General features: G+C 39.3%; 1 protein-coding gene and 1 long non-coding RNA gene across 11 annotated transcripts in view; one reads left to right on the plus strand and one right to left on the minus strand.

Moving 5' to 3' along the window:
* The window catches only part of PSMD6 (proteasome 26S subunit, non-ATPase 6), a 1096682-nt gene that overhangs the window by 982203 nt on the left and 97132 nt on the right, over positions 1-17347 (minus strand). The gene's annotated exons all lie outside the window — the stretch shown is intronic.
* The window catches only part of LOC126948844 (uncharacterized), a 347273-nt gene that overhangs the window by 310549 nt on the left and 19377 nt on the right, over positions 1-17347 (plus strand). For 4 of the 10 annotated variants that reach the window (XR_007723532.1, XR_007723533.1, XR_007723537.1 and 1 more), the window contains 2 exons: positions 9180-9283; positions 14442-17242. This is a non-coding gene — a long non-coding RNA (uncharacterized LOC126948844). Of the gene's footprint in view, positions 1-9179; positions 9284-14441; positions 17243-17347 lie in introns of those variants that run through there. The other 6 variants (XR_007723536.1, XR_007723539.1, XR_007723540.1 and 3 more) reach the window with 3 other exon arrangements.

Genomic DNA, 17347 nt, shown 5'->3' on the forward strand with positions numbered 1-17347 from the left:
AATCAAAGCCAGATCTAAGACATTCAAGTGTCTGATTTTAACCACTTTACTGGGGTTTTCTTCATGTTCACATCTACAAACCACTTCATCAAAATGATATGGGGAAGTGTTTGTTAAAAAGAGTTCCAGGCCGCCCCCCGCAGCTGTTTTGCGTCTGAATCTCTGAGGATGTGGACTGGGAGTTTGCAGTTCAACAGGTTCCCCAGGTGCTTCCCATGCATTTGAGAATCAGTGCACTCCACACAGCTATGCACTTGTAAGACAGGGATGTGGGGGAGACAGACCACTGCTAAGACAGTTTACTGTACTCTTGTCCACGTTCTTGGATTGCTCTCTTGGCCATTTGATGAAATACTACAATGTAGAATGATTATGATTTTCAAACTGCAAATAGTTTAGCCTCACATTTTGGCAAGATGTCTAGGCAGGGTTCACAGAAAAGCTGCTTATTCAGGCTTCAGCCAAGCTGTGAAAAGTGAGGCCTTTTCAGAGGAAGTGAGATAAGACAAAAACTTAAAAAAACAAACATTCTGAGGCGCTGTTTAAAAGGCCACCAGCAAAATCTATAGCCTAACTAGAAGTGAGCTAAACAAACACATTACTGGACCATCCAGGAAACATGAAGCAGATGCCTGGAAGTGGGATGTGTGTTTTCAACCTGGGTAGAAATATCCCAGGGAGTGATGATATGGAATCAGACACAAAGTTCAGATCAAAACAACAAGGGAGATTGGCAATGGGCAGTGCACCCAGGATGGACAGGAGATGTTCCAGTCAAGTAGTTCAGAGCAAGTTCAGGATAGGAGGGAGACCTGTGTCCAATCTCACTTAAACTTATATGCCTTCATTTGCACCTCCTCATGGAATTATCTCATGGCCGCTATTTGAAAAAGGAATGGCAGTGGAGACCTAGTGGCTAGGGCCAAAGCCTCAGAGCTTTTGAATAACGAAAAAATTGTGGTGCTGCCTACTCTTTCCCGTTACATAATATAAGATAAAAACAATACCGATTCAGCAACATTCCAAGTTTTCCTCTGAGACTCATTGAATGCTTTTTTAGAAATGCAAACTACCAATTTCTTGGAAAAAAAAAAAAAGGATTTTGTGTGCTTTGCTAGTGCCCTTCACACAAGCTTAATTCAGTGAGATAGTGTTCAGTAAAGTGCTTAGCAAACTCCCTGGCACAGAGGAGGCACTCATGCATTGCTAGCTATTATTATTTTTAATAATAGCAACATATGTTGGCAACTACATTTACTATGGTTTCCTTCCCTTTAAAAGGACGCTAAAGCTCCCCTTCTATGGATGCATTTTTACTAGTGTTTTACTATTTGGTATTGTTTGAACCTGGCTCTGCAGCAGTGGAAGTTGCCCTTAACTTTCCATGTAGGCTTCTGTCCTCAAATTCAGATTCCAATTCTCTGGTATGGTTTCCTACAGAGCTCTTTCTTTCCCACATTTCCCTGTTGCATCATGACATTTAATTAGTTATCATTCTTGCTTGCTTTTAATTAAAGAAACACTGTGCTCCTTTTGGAATCATTCACTGAATGCCATCTAAACTCTTGATATTTATTTAGAAACTTGCATTTTGTGGAGTTTTTGTAACATAAATATTTGATGATTAGAGTAATTCAAGGCCCTCTGTAAACAGAAGCTCATACCTCTTCTTTCCAAGTAGAAACCACACTGAAGGAACTGCAATAATGCAGAACTTCCTATCATCCATGATGATGCACCAGCCTTTCCAACTCCATTATCTAGAGCTGTGGTTCTCCATCAGAGGCAATTTTGTCTCTCAGGGGACATACACAATGTCTAGACACATTTTGATTTCCATGATTGGGAGGCAGAGGTAGGTAGAGGCCAGGGATGCTGCTAAACCTCCAAAAATGCACAGGAGAGTTTCTCACAACAAAATTCTCTGAACCAAAATGTCAATAGTGTTAGTGCTGAAGTTGAGAAACTCATGTCTGAATTGCTCCTTAACCCCATAATTAAATATGTCTGATTTTTGGGATTGTAAGCATGCTAAAAGAAAAAGCTGGCTGCGTGTGGTGGCTCATGCCTGTAATCCCAGCACTTTGGGAGGCTGAAGTGGGCAGATCGCTTGATCCCAGGAGTTCAAGACCAGTCTGGGAAACGTGGCAAGACCCTGTCTCTATTAAAATACAAAATATTAGCTAGGCCTGGTGGCATGCACCTGTGGTCCTAGCTACTTGGGAGGCTGAGGCGGGAGGATTTCCTGAGTCTGGGAGGCAGAGGTTGTGGTGAGCCAAGATCACGCCACTACATTCCAGCGTGGGCAATAGAGAGAGACTCTGTCTCAAAAAAAAAAAAAAAAAAAAAAAAAAGAGCTAAAAATTTAATTTAGATTTTAACAGGGTATACTAATAGCTTTCTAAAGCAAAGTGCTTTTTAGTATGTAAAATCAAATGTAAAATATGGTCCATTTATAATACAAATGATATCTTTTATACATATAAGGTATTTTATAGTATGCAAAAACAGTCACATATCACATTTAAACATCACTTCAATCACATTAAAGAACTATACCTGGCATCATAACCATTTTATAGAAAGAAAATTGTTTTTACGTATTGCATCCCTTGAAATGGCTTTTCAACTGTTGTAACACCTTAATTATTGAGGAGTCACCAACAAATCTGTCATGTGTCAAGTATTCTAGAAGAAAATAAAGGCAGGGTGTAGGCTACACATGTGTCTCTCACTGGTCATGAGTGAATGAGTGAACTTTCCCAGGAGGAAATGAAATTTCAGGGACTGACTTGCAAGTGGTAAATTATATGGTATGTGTCACAATTGTGCCACATGCCTGATTTATAAACATCCATAGTTTTGAAGGGCAAAGAATGAATTAGAAGTGATTTTCTTTCCTGAATTACCTTGTTTTATAGAAACTGGTACAGAAGGGGTGATGGTCATGAAAATTCCCAGCCTCTGATCTATTCTTTGTATGGCTTTTACTGTGCTGTGATCCATAGAGCATAACTTGAAAATTTAGTAAGAAAAGATCAGGGAAATCAGATGCTGAGCTGTTGTTCAGGTCCCCTTGGCAAACTAAACATATATGAATATAAACGTGTCAAGTTCATTAGACACTCAAAGGGCTCCCTTTGATTCTTGAAATGCCGTAAGGGCAGAAATCACTGAGAGAGAATCAGGCCAGAGACATGACTTCAGAAGAGTCTTTGCTGAATGTGAAATGAGTTCTTGTCTCATTCAGGACTGGCATTGAACACATTACTTTTTGAACCCTGGCTTGAGGAGGAGGCAGGCTTGGGATAAAATGTCAGTTTGACCACTTGCTAGTTATTGGAAATCGTTGAAGTTACAGAATGCTGCTGCTCCCTCACCTGCTAAGTAGAGATGATACTTCTTGGGGCAGCAATGAAGATTAAAGGTGTGATGTAACAGGCTTAGCATGGAATCTGAAATCCTTCTCAAAGGGGCTGTGAAGTTCTGATTTATGGCCCTTCTTGCTGGTATGATCTCTTTTTGTGATACTTCTTCAGTGTACATATATATTCACTCTTCCCTGAGCCCAATGCCACTGTCTTCAATCAGACCCCTAACAAGTTTTACAAACCTCCTGTGAATGTAATCAAACCCTACCTCTACTTACAAGCCTTCAAAGACTCTCACTTTCCTAAAAGAGCATCTTCCTTCGCCTGCCCATTCAATGTTGGGGCTCCCTCTCTCTCACACTCTCTGTGTGTACTTTATTAAAGATAGTATACATCAATGTTCATAGCAGCCCATTCACAATAGCCAAAAGGTGGAGACAACCCAGATGTCCATCAACAAGTGAACGGATATACAAAATGTGGTATATTCATCCAATGGAGTATTGTTCAGCCTTGAATGAAATTGTACACATGCTACAGAATGGAAGAAACTTGGAAATATTATGCCAAGGGAAATAAGCCAGCCACAAAAATACTAATATTGCAGGATTCCACTTGAAGGTGGTACTTAGAATAGGCAAATTCATAGAGATGGAAAGTGGTTACCAGGAGCTGAGATGTGGGGAAGGGGAAAGGGAGAGTTATTACTAATGGGTACAGAGTTCAGTTTGGGATAATGAATGTAAGAATTCTGGAGATAGATAGTGGGGATAGTTGTATAACTATGCAAATGTACTATGCCACTGAACTGTATACTTAAAAATGGTTAAATAGTAAGTTTTATGTATATTGTTCCACAATAACTTTTTTATTTTCTAAGAAAAAAATTTTAAAATTATGCTTAAACTTAATTGTATTATTTATCATATACCAAATATTAAACTCATTTAAGTTCATTTAATGCTTAAATTAATTTAAAGATTTTTAAAACTCTTTGATGTCTGTGATATTGTCATTATCAATAAGGAAACTGAGGCCCTTAGAGGTTAAGTAAGCCCAAGGTCACACAGCCAGGAAGTAGCAGAGCTGAAATTGAAACCCAGGTATCAAGTTCCAAATTCTTAATCACCATGCTTACTTCTGTACCTAGTTCCTGTGTATTGACAAGTGCCATATTTTGAATCTCTAGCCCAGATCTAGAACAATGACGATAGTATTAATGCTTGATGAACATTATTTTGAGTCTCTTAAAAAAATTGGGAAGGAATTCCTATCATCCTGATTTAAAGACGAGAAATCTGAAGCATAGGGAGGTTAAATAACTTATTCAAGTTCATCCATCCATGGCAGAGCCAGCATGTAAACCCAAGGCAGTCGAATTTAAAGCCATATCCTTAATGTAACTGTCTCCAGTAGTCCACAAGTACCTTATCATAAGATAAACATTTTTCCCCAACATTTTTAAGTTTCTGAACTGGGGATCCATCTTACAACGTATTGCTAGTTCAGTGTTTTCTCTGCACTTTAGTTTGATGAATGGTGTCTCTAGAACTCGGGAAATAAGGAATGTAGCAGATGCACAGGATCAGTTTGTTAAAATGTGATCTGCCTTACAATGACCAAAAACTAGCCCTTAGGCACAGATCTAAATGAAAGAATCAGGAACTCGGGTGAGTTGTGTGCAGGAAATAATTTTCTAGCAGCCCTCACTGAGACGCCCCTGAGGTCAGGAAACCTTGGCTATCCAAGAACAGACTTGGAGAATATGCGTATATGATTTTAGAAAGTTTAAGCCATTCTGGCGATCATTAAAAAGTCAGGGAACAACAGGTGCTGGAGAGGATGTGGAGAAATAGGAACACTTTTTACACTGTTGGTGGGGCCGTAAACTAGTTCAACCATTGTGGAAGACAATGTGGCAATTCCTCAAGGATCTAGAACTAGAAATATCGTTTGACTCAGCCATCCCATTACTCGGTATATACCCAAAGGATTATAAATCATTGCTACTATAAAGATATATGCACATGTATGTTTATTGCGGCACTATTCACAATAGCAAAGACTTGGAACCAACCCAAATGTCCATCAATGATAGACTGGATTAAGAAAATGTGGCACATACACACCATGGAATACTATGCAGCCATAAAAAAGGATGAGTTTGTGTCCTTTGTAGGGACATGGATGCAGCTGGAAACCATCATTCTGAGCACACTATCGCAAGGACAGAAAACCAAACACCACGTGTTCTCACTCATAGGTGGGAATTGAACAATGAGAACACTTGAACACAGGATGGGGAACATCACACACTGGGGCCTGTCATGGGGTGGGGGAAGGGAGGAGGGATAGCATTAGGAGATATACCTAGTGTAAATGATGAGTTAACGAGTGCAGCACACCAACATGGCACATGTATACATATGTAACAAACCTGCACGTTGTGCACATGTACCCTAGAGCTTAAAGTATAATTAAAAAAAGAAAGTTTAAGTCATTCTATTTACATTTTGGTTGTCCCTATTATAGCCACCTTTCTCTATGGCACGTGCTTCTTTCCCTTCTCAGGTGCAATCTCTGCCTCTATTATTAAGAGCTGAGACCCCCTGTGGCCCCTGGTTCTTTTCATGGGTAGCACCACCTTGCCTCAACTCACACTGTTGCTTATTTGCCAGTTCTACAGCTGCCCTCAACGACTGCAGAAAGTAGGACTGAACACCTTGGAGTTTAAACACAACAAAAGATCTAAATCCGTGACCCCCATAAAGATCCTAAGAGATGCTGTGGAATGCAAACTCCATCAGTGAATCAAATCTGTTGTGTTGTGAAAGTTATCTAACAACCATGAATCATTAGGCATCATAACCGAGAGGTGGACCAATTTTCCTGCTGTAAAACCAGCTTTTCATAAAAATAGGCATTCTTGATGCCATGGGCAGAATTAAATGACCTGAATGCAACTATGCAACAAAAGAAAGAATGGCTAAGACTTTTTACCACTGATTTTTCTTTCTTGGAGAATATCTTGCATGTTCCCAAATTTAGATCTGGAGAATGTACTTGTAATAATAATTAGACATTACCATGACAACGGCAATGTTTAAAAATTGCTAGTAGCAAAAGAAGTCACTTCACAAGGAAAGATTTTTGTTGAGAAAATAGATGTAATTTTTCAAGGTATACAAAAATATATGTGGTTACCTTAAAATATCCTAAAACCTTTCCAATTATTACTGATAATGTAAATCAAAAATGAAGTAGAAGCAGGCGTGGTGGCTCACACCTGTAATCCCAGCACTTTGGGAGGCTGAGGTGGGCGAATTGCTTGAGGTCAGGAATTTGAGACCAGCCTGGCCAACATGGTGAAACCCCATCTCTACTAAAAACACAAAATTCGTCAGGCATGGTGATGCACGCCTGTAATCCCAGCTACTCAGGAGGCTGAGAAATGAGAACTGCTTAGACTCAAGAGGTGGAGGTTGCAGTGAGCCAAGATCTCACCATTGCACTCCAACCTGGGTGACAAAGCGAGACTCTATCTCAAAATAAAAGATTAAAAAAGAAAAAAAGCAGTAGAAATTTCAATGTGATGGAGTAACAACAAATTTACAGGTTGACCTGACTGATATGTGACTCTGTTTTTGCATACTATAAAATACCTTCTATGTATAAAAGATATCATTTGTATTGTAAATGGACCATGTTTTATATTTGATTTTACAAACTAAAAAGCACTTTGCTTTAGAAAACTATTGGTATACCCTGTTAAAATCTAAATTAAGGTTTTAGGTTTTTTTTTTTTTTTTTCTTTGAGACAGAGTCTCTCTCTATTGCCCATGCTAGAGTGTAGTAGCGTGATCTGGGCTCACCACAACCTCTGCCTCCCAGACTCAGGAAATCCTCCCGCCTCAGCCTCCCAAGTAGCTGGGACCACAAGTGCATGCCACCAGGCCTAGCTAATGTTTTCTATTTTTAATAGAGACAGGGTTTTGCCACGTTTCCCAGACTGGTCTTGAACTCCTGGGATCAAGCGATCTGCCCACTTCAGCCTCCCAAAGTGCTGGGATTACAGGCATGAGCCACCACACGCAGCCAGCTTTTTCTTTTAGCATGCTTACAATCCCAAAAATCAGACATATTTAATTATGGGGTTAAGGAGCAATTCAGACATGAGTTTCTCAACTTCAGCACTAACACTATTGACATTTTGGTTCAGAGAATTTTGTTGTGAGAAACTCTCCTGTGCATTTTTGGAGGTTTAGCAGCATCCCTGGCCTCTACCTACCTCTGCCTCCCAATCATGGAAATCAAAATGTGTCTAGACATTGTGTATGTCCCCTGAGAGACAAAATTGCCTCTGATGGAGAACCACAGCTCTAGATAATGGAGTTGGAAAGGCTGGTGCATCATCATGGATGATAGGAAGTTCTGCATTATTGCAGTTCCTTCAGTGTGGTTTCTACTTTATAGGGTGAACACACTTTTATCCTTCTCCTTGACAAATCTGAAAAATTAAATTGAGAGTTCTGTAAAGTGGCACTAAATTACGTGGTTTACTGCTGAGGCTTCTAGAGGATTAGCCATACTTGACTAAATTAGCATTTGGGATTATGTCAGCATGGGAACTCAGAAAGTAAAAGCCAGTGAAGTGGGGCTTTGATTTCTGTGTTCTAAGTGCTTTTTAATTTTGATGTAAAAAAAGACAGATGGCTAACATTGTCCACATTTAACTCAACATCACACACACACACACACACACACACACACTCTCTCTCTCTCTCTCTCTTTCTCTCTCTCGCCCTCTCTCTCTCTCTCTCAAGTTCCCAAGTTTCTATGCTCATTTTCTAGGTGAGATAGCAAAAATTCAGAGCAAATAAGCCCACCAGACAGCAATTTCTTCTTTTTTTTCTTTTGGAAACAAAAAACCTCACCAACTTCTCAACCTCTAGAGAGAACTTTATCCAAGTTATTTGCTGTGTCTACGTATTAAATGATACCAAGATCTTTGGAGATTATCTGTTTCAGAGATATGTAAAATATATGTGTCATGCCTAGCATTTTGATTACATCTTTCCCTTAAAGGCCACTGAAGACTCTGTAGTTTAGTTAAGCCTTCAAATTTAAAGTGATCAACAAAAGCATAGATTAAGTGACTCATCTAAGGTGATGTAGATGGAAAATGAAAGACTGGGAAGTGAATACCAAGGGGATTTTAAAGTTCCTTTTCCTGAGTTATTTTTATCCCTAAGTTCTATCTTCGGTCCTTTTTATTTCCTCATTCTGCTCCCCTTAGCTTATTTTGTCCATACAGTGTTTGGCTCAAAATAGATGCTCAAAAAATATTTATCACTCAATGAAAGAAAACCCCAAACCACAGATACCACGGACAATAAATCAATTTCCTATTGGAGATATTATTTGCCTTAGAAGACATTGTAGCTATTTAAAAGCAAAAGTGCTGATTGGCATCACTTTAAATTCATGGCTAGAGATCTCAAATACATGTTCAACCAGTGCCTGGCAATTCCACTGCTCAGGACTTCCAATTCCCTAGTTTCTCCAAAACAGTTCAAAAATGAACATTAGAAATTTCACAGAAATCTTTGGTGGACAAATACTAAAATAAAACAAAATTTGGCCCACTACAGCATTTAAAACATCTGCTTGTGATGGAGCATATCCACAAACAGTGGGATATGTAAAAGCCAGTCAAAAATCTCCACTGAAGTTTCAAAATGAACAGCTCCTACGCCCCCACACACTGCCATTTGAAAAAATAGATGTCATACCTTCTTTTCTTTTCAGATATTCCATGAGCATAAACATAGACAAAACAGAATCTCATTACGCTTGTTACTCTCTGCCTTCTCCATTCAATCTCATGTCAAGGAAATGGAAAAGAGACTCAGGTAAGTATACTTCCTAATATCCTTGTTAGAGGAGTTCACTGCCATGGCAACCTCATGCACCACATGTCACATGGGAACACTTGCAAAATCTCAGAAGTTCCGCACGTTGCTATAATCAGAGATCTGGGCACTTTGGATACTCTGTTTCTGACAATTGTCAGAGCTTGAAACCAAAGTAATGGCCTTCCAGCTTGCCTGAGTATACTTTCCTGAGAAAGCTTAATGGGATTCATGCTATACAGTCAGATTCATACAGTATTTTCACTTTCATGGCAGCTTTGATAGAGGTCCAAATGAGTACATCCAATGACAAAGGAACAGATACATAAATACATCTCACTTTTGCTCCTCTGCCTTGCAGTACTTCAACTATTGCAGTCACCCATTATGTCAGTTTCCTACCTCCATCTTACTTTCTCAACCATCTTTTCCTTCGAATAGAGTGTGAGCACTGCAGTTGGAGTGATATTTTTAAAATGTGAATTTGACTGTGTCATCTCTCTGCTTAAGACTCTCCAGGATCATTCCACTCTCTGGAACTCCCTGGCCCCTGCTTCCCTCTCCACCTCCTGCTTGAGCCACTGTCCCAGTATGTTCTAGCCTCTAGTTATCCCAAGCTCTTCCCTGTCCTAGAGTCTTCATGTGAGCAGCCTCCCAGCCTAAGAAATTTCACCCCTGACTCATTCTGCATCTGTCTCCATTCAAACTGTGCCTCTGTGGACACATCTTCCTTGAGGACTTTATCTACATAGGTCTCTGCTTTCATTCTTCATTGATGTACCCCAATTACTTTTTTCATAGCAACTGTCTCAGTTTTCCTAAATACTTACTTAGCAATAGTTGTATTGACTTATATATTTCATCTTCTCTCCACTCGAAGACTGTAAGTCTGTGTTTATTTCATCTCCCACTGTAGAACAAGTGTGTGACTGCGCCTGACATGTAGTAAGCACAATAGATGTTGGCTAAATGAATGAATGTATATCATCATAGAAAGAGGTAACAGCATTAAAGGGACACATTTGCCTCAGAAGAGTCCAAATTTAAGCTTTCTGCCCAACAATTATATATACCCAATCAGCCCTCTTTATCTTTTTCTGCTCTGCCCTCTTGCCACCTTAACAAATTTGGTATTTATAGGAACTCAGGGATTTTCAACATGGTAAGACCCAGGGAAACCCCAAATCAGTCCAGTGCTTATTTCATGCCCAGATTTTTGACCCCTGCATATTTTAAGAAAAATCTAACTTTGATTAATTTACAGTTAGTGAAACTATTTCATCTAATTGCGTCATTTTTTTTTTTTTTTTGGTAAATCAAAACCTTCTTTCACTGACACAGGAAGTCATATTTTGTCAAAACTAGATGAACATGAACCCAGAGAGACTTAAATTCTATTGTAACCTCAAAAACCACAAAAATGGAAGGAATTTGGGAATTCAAATGTGTCCCTGTGCCTTGTCTATAGGGTCTAACATTTTGTTCATCTTGTGAAGATTTGTGTGTTTCCAGTTTCACCCCTGCCACAGTTCTTGGTACAGGCACGTGATACAATGGGGAGATTCCCACTTTAGAAGGCAGTTTTCACAGTAACTGCCTTTAGCCTTTGAGTTTCTAATGTAACCTTTGAAAACAGCTGGTCCAAATTCCATCTTGTCCCAGACCCACACAGACCTCCTCTGCATTATGTTCAATTCGAGGACAAAGGAAGTTCAGGGAGGAACACTGAGCAAGATGTGATTTGGCCAAGTAATTACAGCCACTTTGCAAGCAGCCACCCGGAATGCAGATTTTATTAGCTTTTGTTTTACTTATTTTTAGAAAAGCCTTTTAAATGACTGACAGATCTATATACATTTATGCTTTTTTTTTTCAAAGCTGAGAGGGAAGGCTTAACCCTCCTGCATACTGTTTGACCCATGAAAATAAACCCTTGACCTTTATGAATGATACCTCCTCATGACCAATTAATCTCCATACACGAAGACCACTACAGTCCTTAATTCTCCCCAATAAAGTATAACCTTTAATTAAATAATTTACCTGACAACTTCTAACTTTGAATGAGAATTGTATACAAGCAATATAATGTAAGAGAAAAGAAATCTATCTCTAAATTTGGAGTCAGACAACCTTAAGTTTAGATCTTAGCTCTTTCAGCAGTAAATTATTGACCTCAGTTTTCTCATCTGAAAAGCAGAGCTAAGGAATAGAAAAGTACACTTCAGAGTTACTTTGAGGCTCAAATATTTTAAGGCAGGTAAAATACTTAGTAGAGTGCCTGGCACAGTCCCACATTTGAAAGCTATGAGAAAGAGGTATTTCCATGCACTCCTAGTAGGAATACAAATTGGTATAACCACTTTGGGAAATGGTACAAAATATTGAATTTTAAAGCTTGTGTATTTCAAGACCTAGCAAGTCCGCTTCTGTTTTTACTATTTATACCAGAGAAACACTTGCACCCAAGGAGACATGTACAAAATACTCAGAGCAATGTGTTTTGTAATAGTGAGAGACTGGAAACAGCCAAAGAGTTCTTTAATTTTAAGGAGGAGAGACTAATTCTTGTAAGAAATGCCCCTACATATTTGAACAGGTTAACAATTTGAGGTGGAGGTTTACGGGTAACCTTCATTGTGGTGATTCAGTGACCCAGCTTTCTGTGACTCTGCTGTCCCTAGGACCTTGGAAACTTCTGCTAGATCCTTTGCATCTAGTTAGCACATGGAGGATGAGAAAGGATGTGGAAAATTTCATGAAGCGTCAACAGATTGGACCTGGGAGTGCCATATATCACTTCTCTCCACAGTCCATTGGCTAGAACACACTAATTTAGTCATAGTTAATCATGATGTAGTCTAGATGCAGGTTCAGAAATGTAGGGAACCAGGGCTTTGATGAACAACATCTCAGTTCTGACACAAATACAAGATTAAAATAATGAGATAGGTCTATGTTTACTACCAAATGGGGCTTCCAGGACATATTCTGTGAAAAACTAAGCAAGCGACATGTCATCGGGTGGTTTCCTGGGAAGCAGACTATGAGATGGAAGTTACTGTTCTGGAAGTTTATTGGGAAACTTCTTCGCATCAGCATCTAAGGAAGCAGGATTGGGCGAAGACAGAAGTTGAGCTATGATGTGGACTCCACAGCAGCCTCAGCCACCCCACAGGCAGCTCTGAGGCTAGGAAGATCTTTCTGAGTTGCCCCAGTCTGTGCCAATATGGCAAGACATTTGTAGTCTTACAATGAGCTTGCATGGGAACTAGTACCTTGGTACCAAATGGAACTGGATCAGACACTGACCATTGCCTGTCTCGGCAGGGGTGAGCCTGAGGGTGAGGGGGCTGTTGCAGCAGAGGTGGTTCAGGAAGGGGCTGAGAGATGCAGACAGTCTGCTGAAAGTGCTCCCTGATGAGGCAATGAGTCCTTCATTGAAGGGGGATTTGGGCAATGCATAACAGTGTCACCCCACATAGCTAAACTATATAGGTAGGCTATTATTACTGTAAAAACAAAAAACATGCTTATTTTCTCTGACTAAATTTCTATGTAAATTCATAGAAAAAACTTGGATGAAAAGCTGGACATTTTGTATAATAATAAGTACATATCAGAGAGATGTGGCTCCTTTTGAGTAAGGAGGCAGGTCTGAGAGATTGAGGGTAAATGTCAAAAGAAACTTCAACTGTATCTGTAACTTTTAATATTATTGAACAAATAAAATGAATTGCTATTTTGCTTACCTATACGAATTTAATAAGACTATTATTTGAGGTGGGTTTATTGTACCAGTATGTATAAGAATATTAACCCAGACAATATTCTACATGTGGCAGGACCTTCCATTGCAGAAGCATCACATAAAAATAGCTTTTATTTATTCAAAGATTGATCGACTTTCCTTCTTTCTTCTTCCTCCCACAGCTTTTTGGCCAATTCACTGCTCACTAACATCTCCATCAAAGGGTGACTGTGTTGGGGCGCCGGGTGTGGGGAGGAGAGGAAGGAAACGAGAATCGGCAGTTTCCATTACTTGCTAGCAACTCTGGTAAATAGGTTTAGTAGGGGGAAATGTTGAAAATCAGTTATTCAGATTATCTGAGCCTGTCAACCATGCATGTTACACCCTCCTTCCATTAGCATAGACTCAGGAGAATTGGCCCTAATTGCATTTGCAGTGATAGTGACTGAAACAAGATTGTTTAATGATTATGTGTCTCCTTAAACTGATTTTTTTTCTTTCAAATGGCACATCCCAACAGAATACTTTGAGGAAAAAGGCATTTTCTATTTTATTCTCACCTATTAAGCATCTACAAATCTTTCAGGATAATTGATAGTCTAGATAGACCAAAGACAACTTCTTTGAATTTGAAAAAAAAATATTTTATCTTTTATTTTGGTCTGGCAATAGAATAGTTTATTTGGGATATACAGGTAGCAATAAAAAACATAGTATGATCAATAAGAGACATTCAAATATTTGAATGTCACTCAATAATTAAATAAATATCTGTTGAGTTTAGAGGATTTAAGAGCAGAGTTATAATACTGGCACTTAAAAAACTTCTAGGTTTCAACTGTAAAAACACTGAGTTTTAACCGAACAATTCCAGCTAATTCAATTTGAATTGTTTTTTTCCTGGAATTAAAATGCTGTGTTACAAAGAAGCTTGGACAAAATTCGAAAGACTAGCATTCTCATTCAGATCACCACTTTACTTAGTGATTTTGAGACAATTTCAGATTCTGACTCAGTTTGTTCAGTTATAGATGGTTGTATGAGGAAAAAACCTACATTTAATGTTTTACACATATTTGTGTATTTATAACTTTTACCCCAACACTGATATTAACGAGCTATAGCGTAGAAGGCTTTCATTGGTAACAAATGGAACTGGATCTTGCCCCAATCACATACTGGTTATTTGATGTTAGTGAAACTAAGTGGCCTCTCCAAGATTCTACTTCCTTATTTGTAGCATGAGGTCGCATATAATTCATGTATCACTGGATTGTTGTGAAGGTGAAAATGATAAAGTACATAGCATCATGCCTGAGACATAGCAATCCCGTAATGAAAGGGAGTTATCCTCAAATCTTAGCTATCCCACTAACAAGACACACTCTGTTTTTCTCCTTTTCTCAGGAAAAACACACATTGTAAAATAAGAATCCTTCAAAGACAACTTGAGGACATCTGGGAATTCTGAAGGCTGAAAATTCCATGAGTTCATAGCAGTATTCACTAATTCCACTGATCTAAAGACAAAAAGGAGGGTCAACTGCATGCCCAAACTCATTTCTGATGATTTCTTCCATCCTACTTTTTCTGCCTCTCTGGGGGTGGTTATGCCTGTGAAAAACATCGAAGCTGTCAGGAACACAGTCGGCTTTCAAGACTGGAATGTCAAAGTAGAGTCTTCTTTTCCTCAGACCAGAAGAGTTTCCAGATCTAAACAAAGACAGGACTGGGATATAGGAGGTTGTACACATAAACAGCACAAACACCTTGGGTAAGTGATACACCAAGAGAGACCAAAACAGGGCAGGAACACAATCCTAAAGCTACATGAGATAAGAAGCCAAGAGACCCTGTCTACAGGCTGATCTGTGTTGCAACCAGAGGCCAACTACACTCAAGAAAATTCTAAATGATGTAATTGGTCATGGGCACTTTCTCATAAAAACGATCGATATTTTTTTCTTACAGGGATAAAGCTTGAAAGCATGGGATGTAGCTCCATTAGGAAATATGAAGTGAGCTGGTATATTCCAGGTAGGTTAGACTGAGATCATTACAAAATTGGGCTGATTTTACATGGAGAAAAACCTGATTCCTAAGGGTGTTGAAGGACAAGATGGGGACAGTTATTAAGGTGTCCAGGTGCTGTCCTTTGTAGCCTGTAGCCTATTAATACACAACTTAACACAGACCCAAGAAAAGGGGTTCTACTCATTGCTAGAATGTAAACTCTAAGAAGATAAGGATTTTGTCTCTTCATTTACTACTGTATTCCCAGCTCCTAGAAGAGTGTCCAGCACTTAGTATCTGTTGGTAAGTGACTGTTGAATTAATCAACCAGTGGTGAGACTTTGGAAAGCAGCTAGTCCATCTGTAAGACTGTTTTCTCATCTGTGAGATGAGTCGGTTAGATTAGATGTTTTCTAAGCTTATTCTAGTTTTAAAAATTGTATGTTTCTATCAGAAATGATAAATGAAAATGTCCATTCCTTTTTCATCTCCATCACCCATCTCACATCTTCTTTCAGTGCCTATGTGGTCTGTTTGAGTACAACCAACCAGGTGTAGGAAAGTACTAACTGATATGAGATGACTTCAGTAGTCCAGGGACTCTCCCTCCCCCCACCCCGTAAAGAGTCATTTGCTTAGTTTAATGTATATTATAAAAACAGAATGAGTTTCTCAATTCCATTTATAGTCATATTATAGTTTATTATTCACATAAATTTAAGGTACAAGGAAGTCAACTTAAAGAAAATATTTTAAGTAAATTACAATGCAAGTTCTACACAGATGTAGCACAAACCACAATGGTAGGACACAAACAATTGCTATTTGAGAAATAGGCCTTTTCATCAGTACTCATGGCATGTATCTTAAAACCCGACTTTCACTAGTACTCTCAAAGGGACTAAGTCACAATTCAAGTGACCATACCATTTAGCTGAGGGCCCTTTATTCCTGTTTATGGTAAAATAATTGCCTTACTTGAACTTTTAAAAAATATACTTTTTCTGCTTCTGACCATAATGGGCTAACTGCCATTAAAGAGACCATCTATCAGAAACAATTAGAAAACTGGATGGAATATACGAAGTCACTGTTTTTGGACAATAGGCAGCACAAAACTATGATCCCTGAGAAAAAGGAAGGAAATGAGGTGATGCCTACAATTGCCCTGATTTTTTGCCTAGAGATACTGTCCGAACTGCTACTCCGGAAAGGAAAACCCAGGTGAAACATGGGGCCTCACCGAGTAGAGGAGACAGGGATCAACATTGGGAAAGCTGAAATGACTGGAATTTGTAGGGCAGAGTATGGGGAAGGAAGGAGCTATGTAGGGAAAGAGCTCAAGAAATACGCACAAAGGGCGGGTGCAGTGGCTCACATCTGTAATCCCAGTACTTTGGGAGGCCGAAGTGGGCAGATCACAAATCAGGAGCTCGAGACCAGCCTGACCAACATGGTGAAACCCTTTTTCCATTAACAATACAAAAATTAGCTGGGCACGGTGGTGCATGCCTATAATCCTAGCTACTCAGGAGGCTGAGGCAGGAGAATCGCTTGAACCCAGGAGGCGGAGGTTGCAGTGAGCCAAGACTGTGCCACTACACTCCAACCTGAGAGAGTGAAACTCCATCTCAAAAATAAATAAATAAATAAATTAGCCAGGCATGGTGGCAGGCGCCTATAATCCCAGGTACTCGGAGGCTGAGGCACAAGAATCGCTTGAACCCAGGAGGGAGAAGTCACAGTGAGCGAAGATCGTACCACTGCATTTCCAGCCTGAGCGACAAAGTGAGACTCTGTCTCAAAAATAAAAATAAAAACAAAATATGCACAAGGATGTTCTTGAGTTTTTGGCTGATTATGAAACTATATAGTGTAAGACACCACAACTGAAAGAACAGCTACTTGGAAAGACAATTATTGACGAACTATAAACTGAAAAACTACCAGAGCTCCTCCTGAACTGAAATGTATTCAAGTTCCAGCCAAAGTCGAGACACACCATTGAATTTATGTGTCATTTAGTAGAGACCCCAAAATATTCATGCCTCAGTAGTAATGCAAAATTGTCCCTACAATAAAACCTAGAGTAGCTCCCCCTTATCCACAGTCTAACTTCCTGCAGCTTCAGTTACCCACAGTCAACTTCAGTCCAAAAATTTTCAATGGAAAATCTCAGAAATAAGCAATTCATAAATTTTAAATTGTACACTGTTCTGAGTAGCATAATGAAATTTCAAGCCATCCCACTCTGTCCCACCCAGAACATGAATCATCCCTCTGTCCAGTATATGCTACCC

This window comes from Macaca thibetana, chromosome 2, assembly GCF_024542745.1.
Source record: "Macaca thibetana thibetana isolate TM-01 chromosome 2, ASM2454274v1, whole genome shotgun sequence".
In the NCBI taxonomy this organism is placed as follows: Eukaryota; Metazoa; Chordata; class Mammalia; order Primates; family Cercopithecidae; genus Macaca; species Macaca thibetana.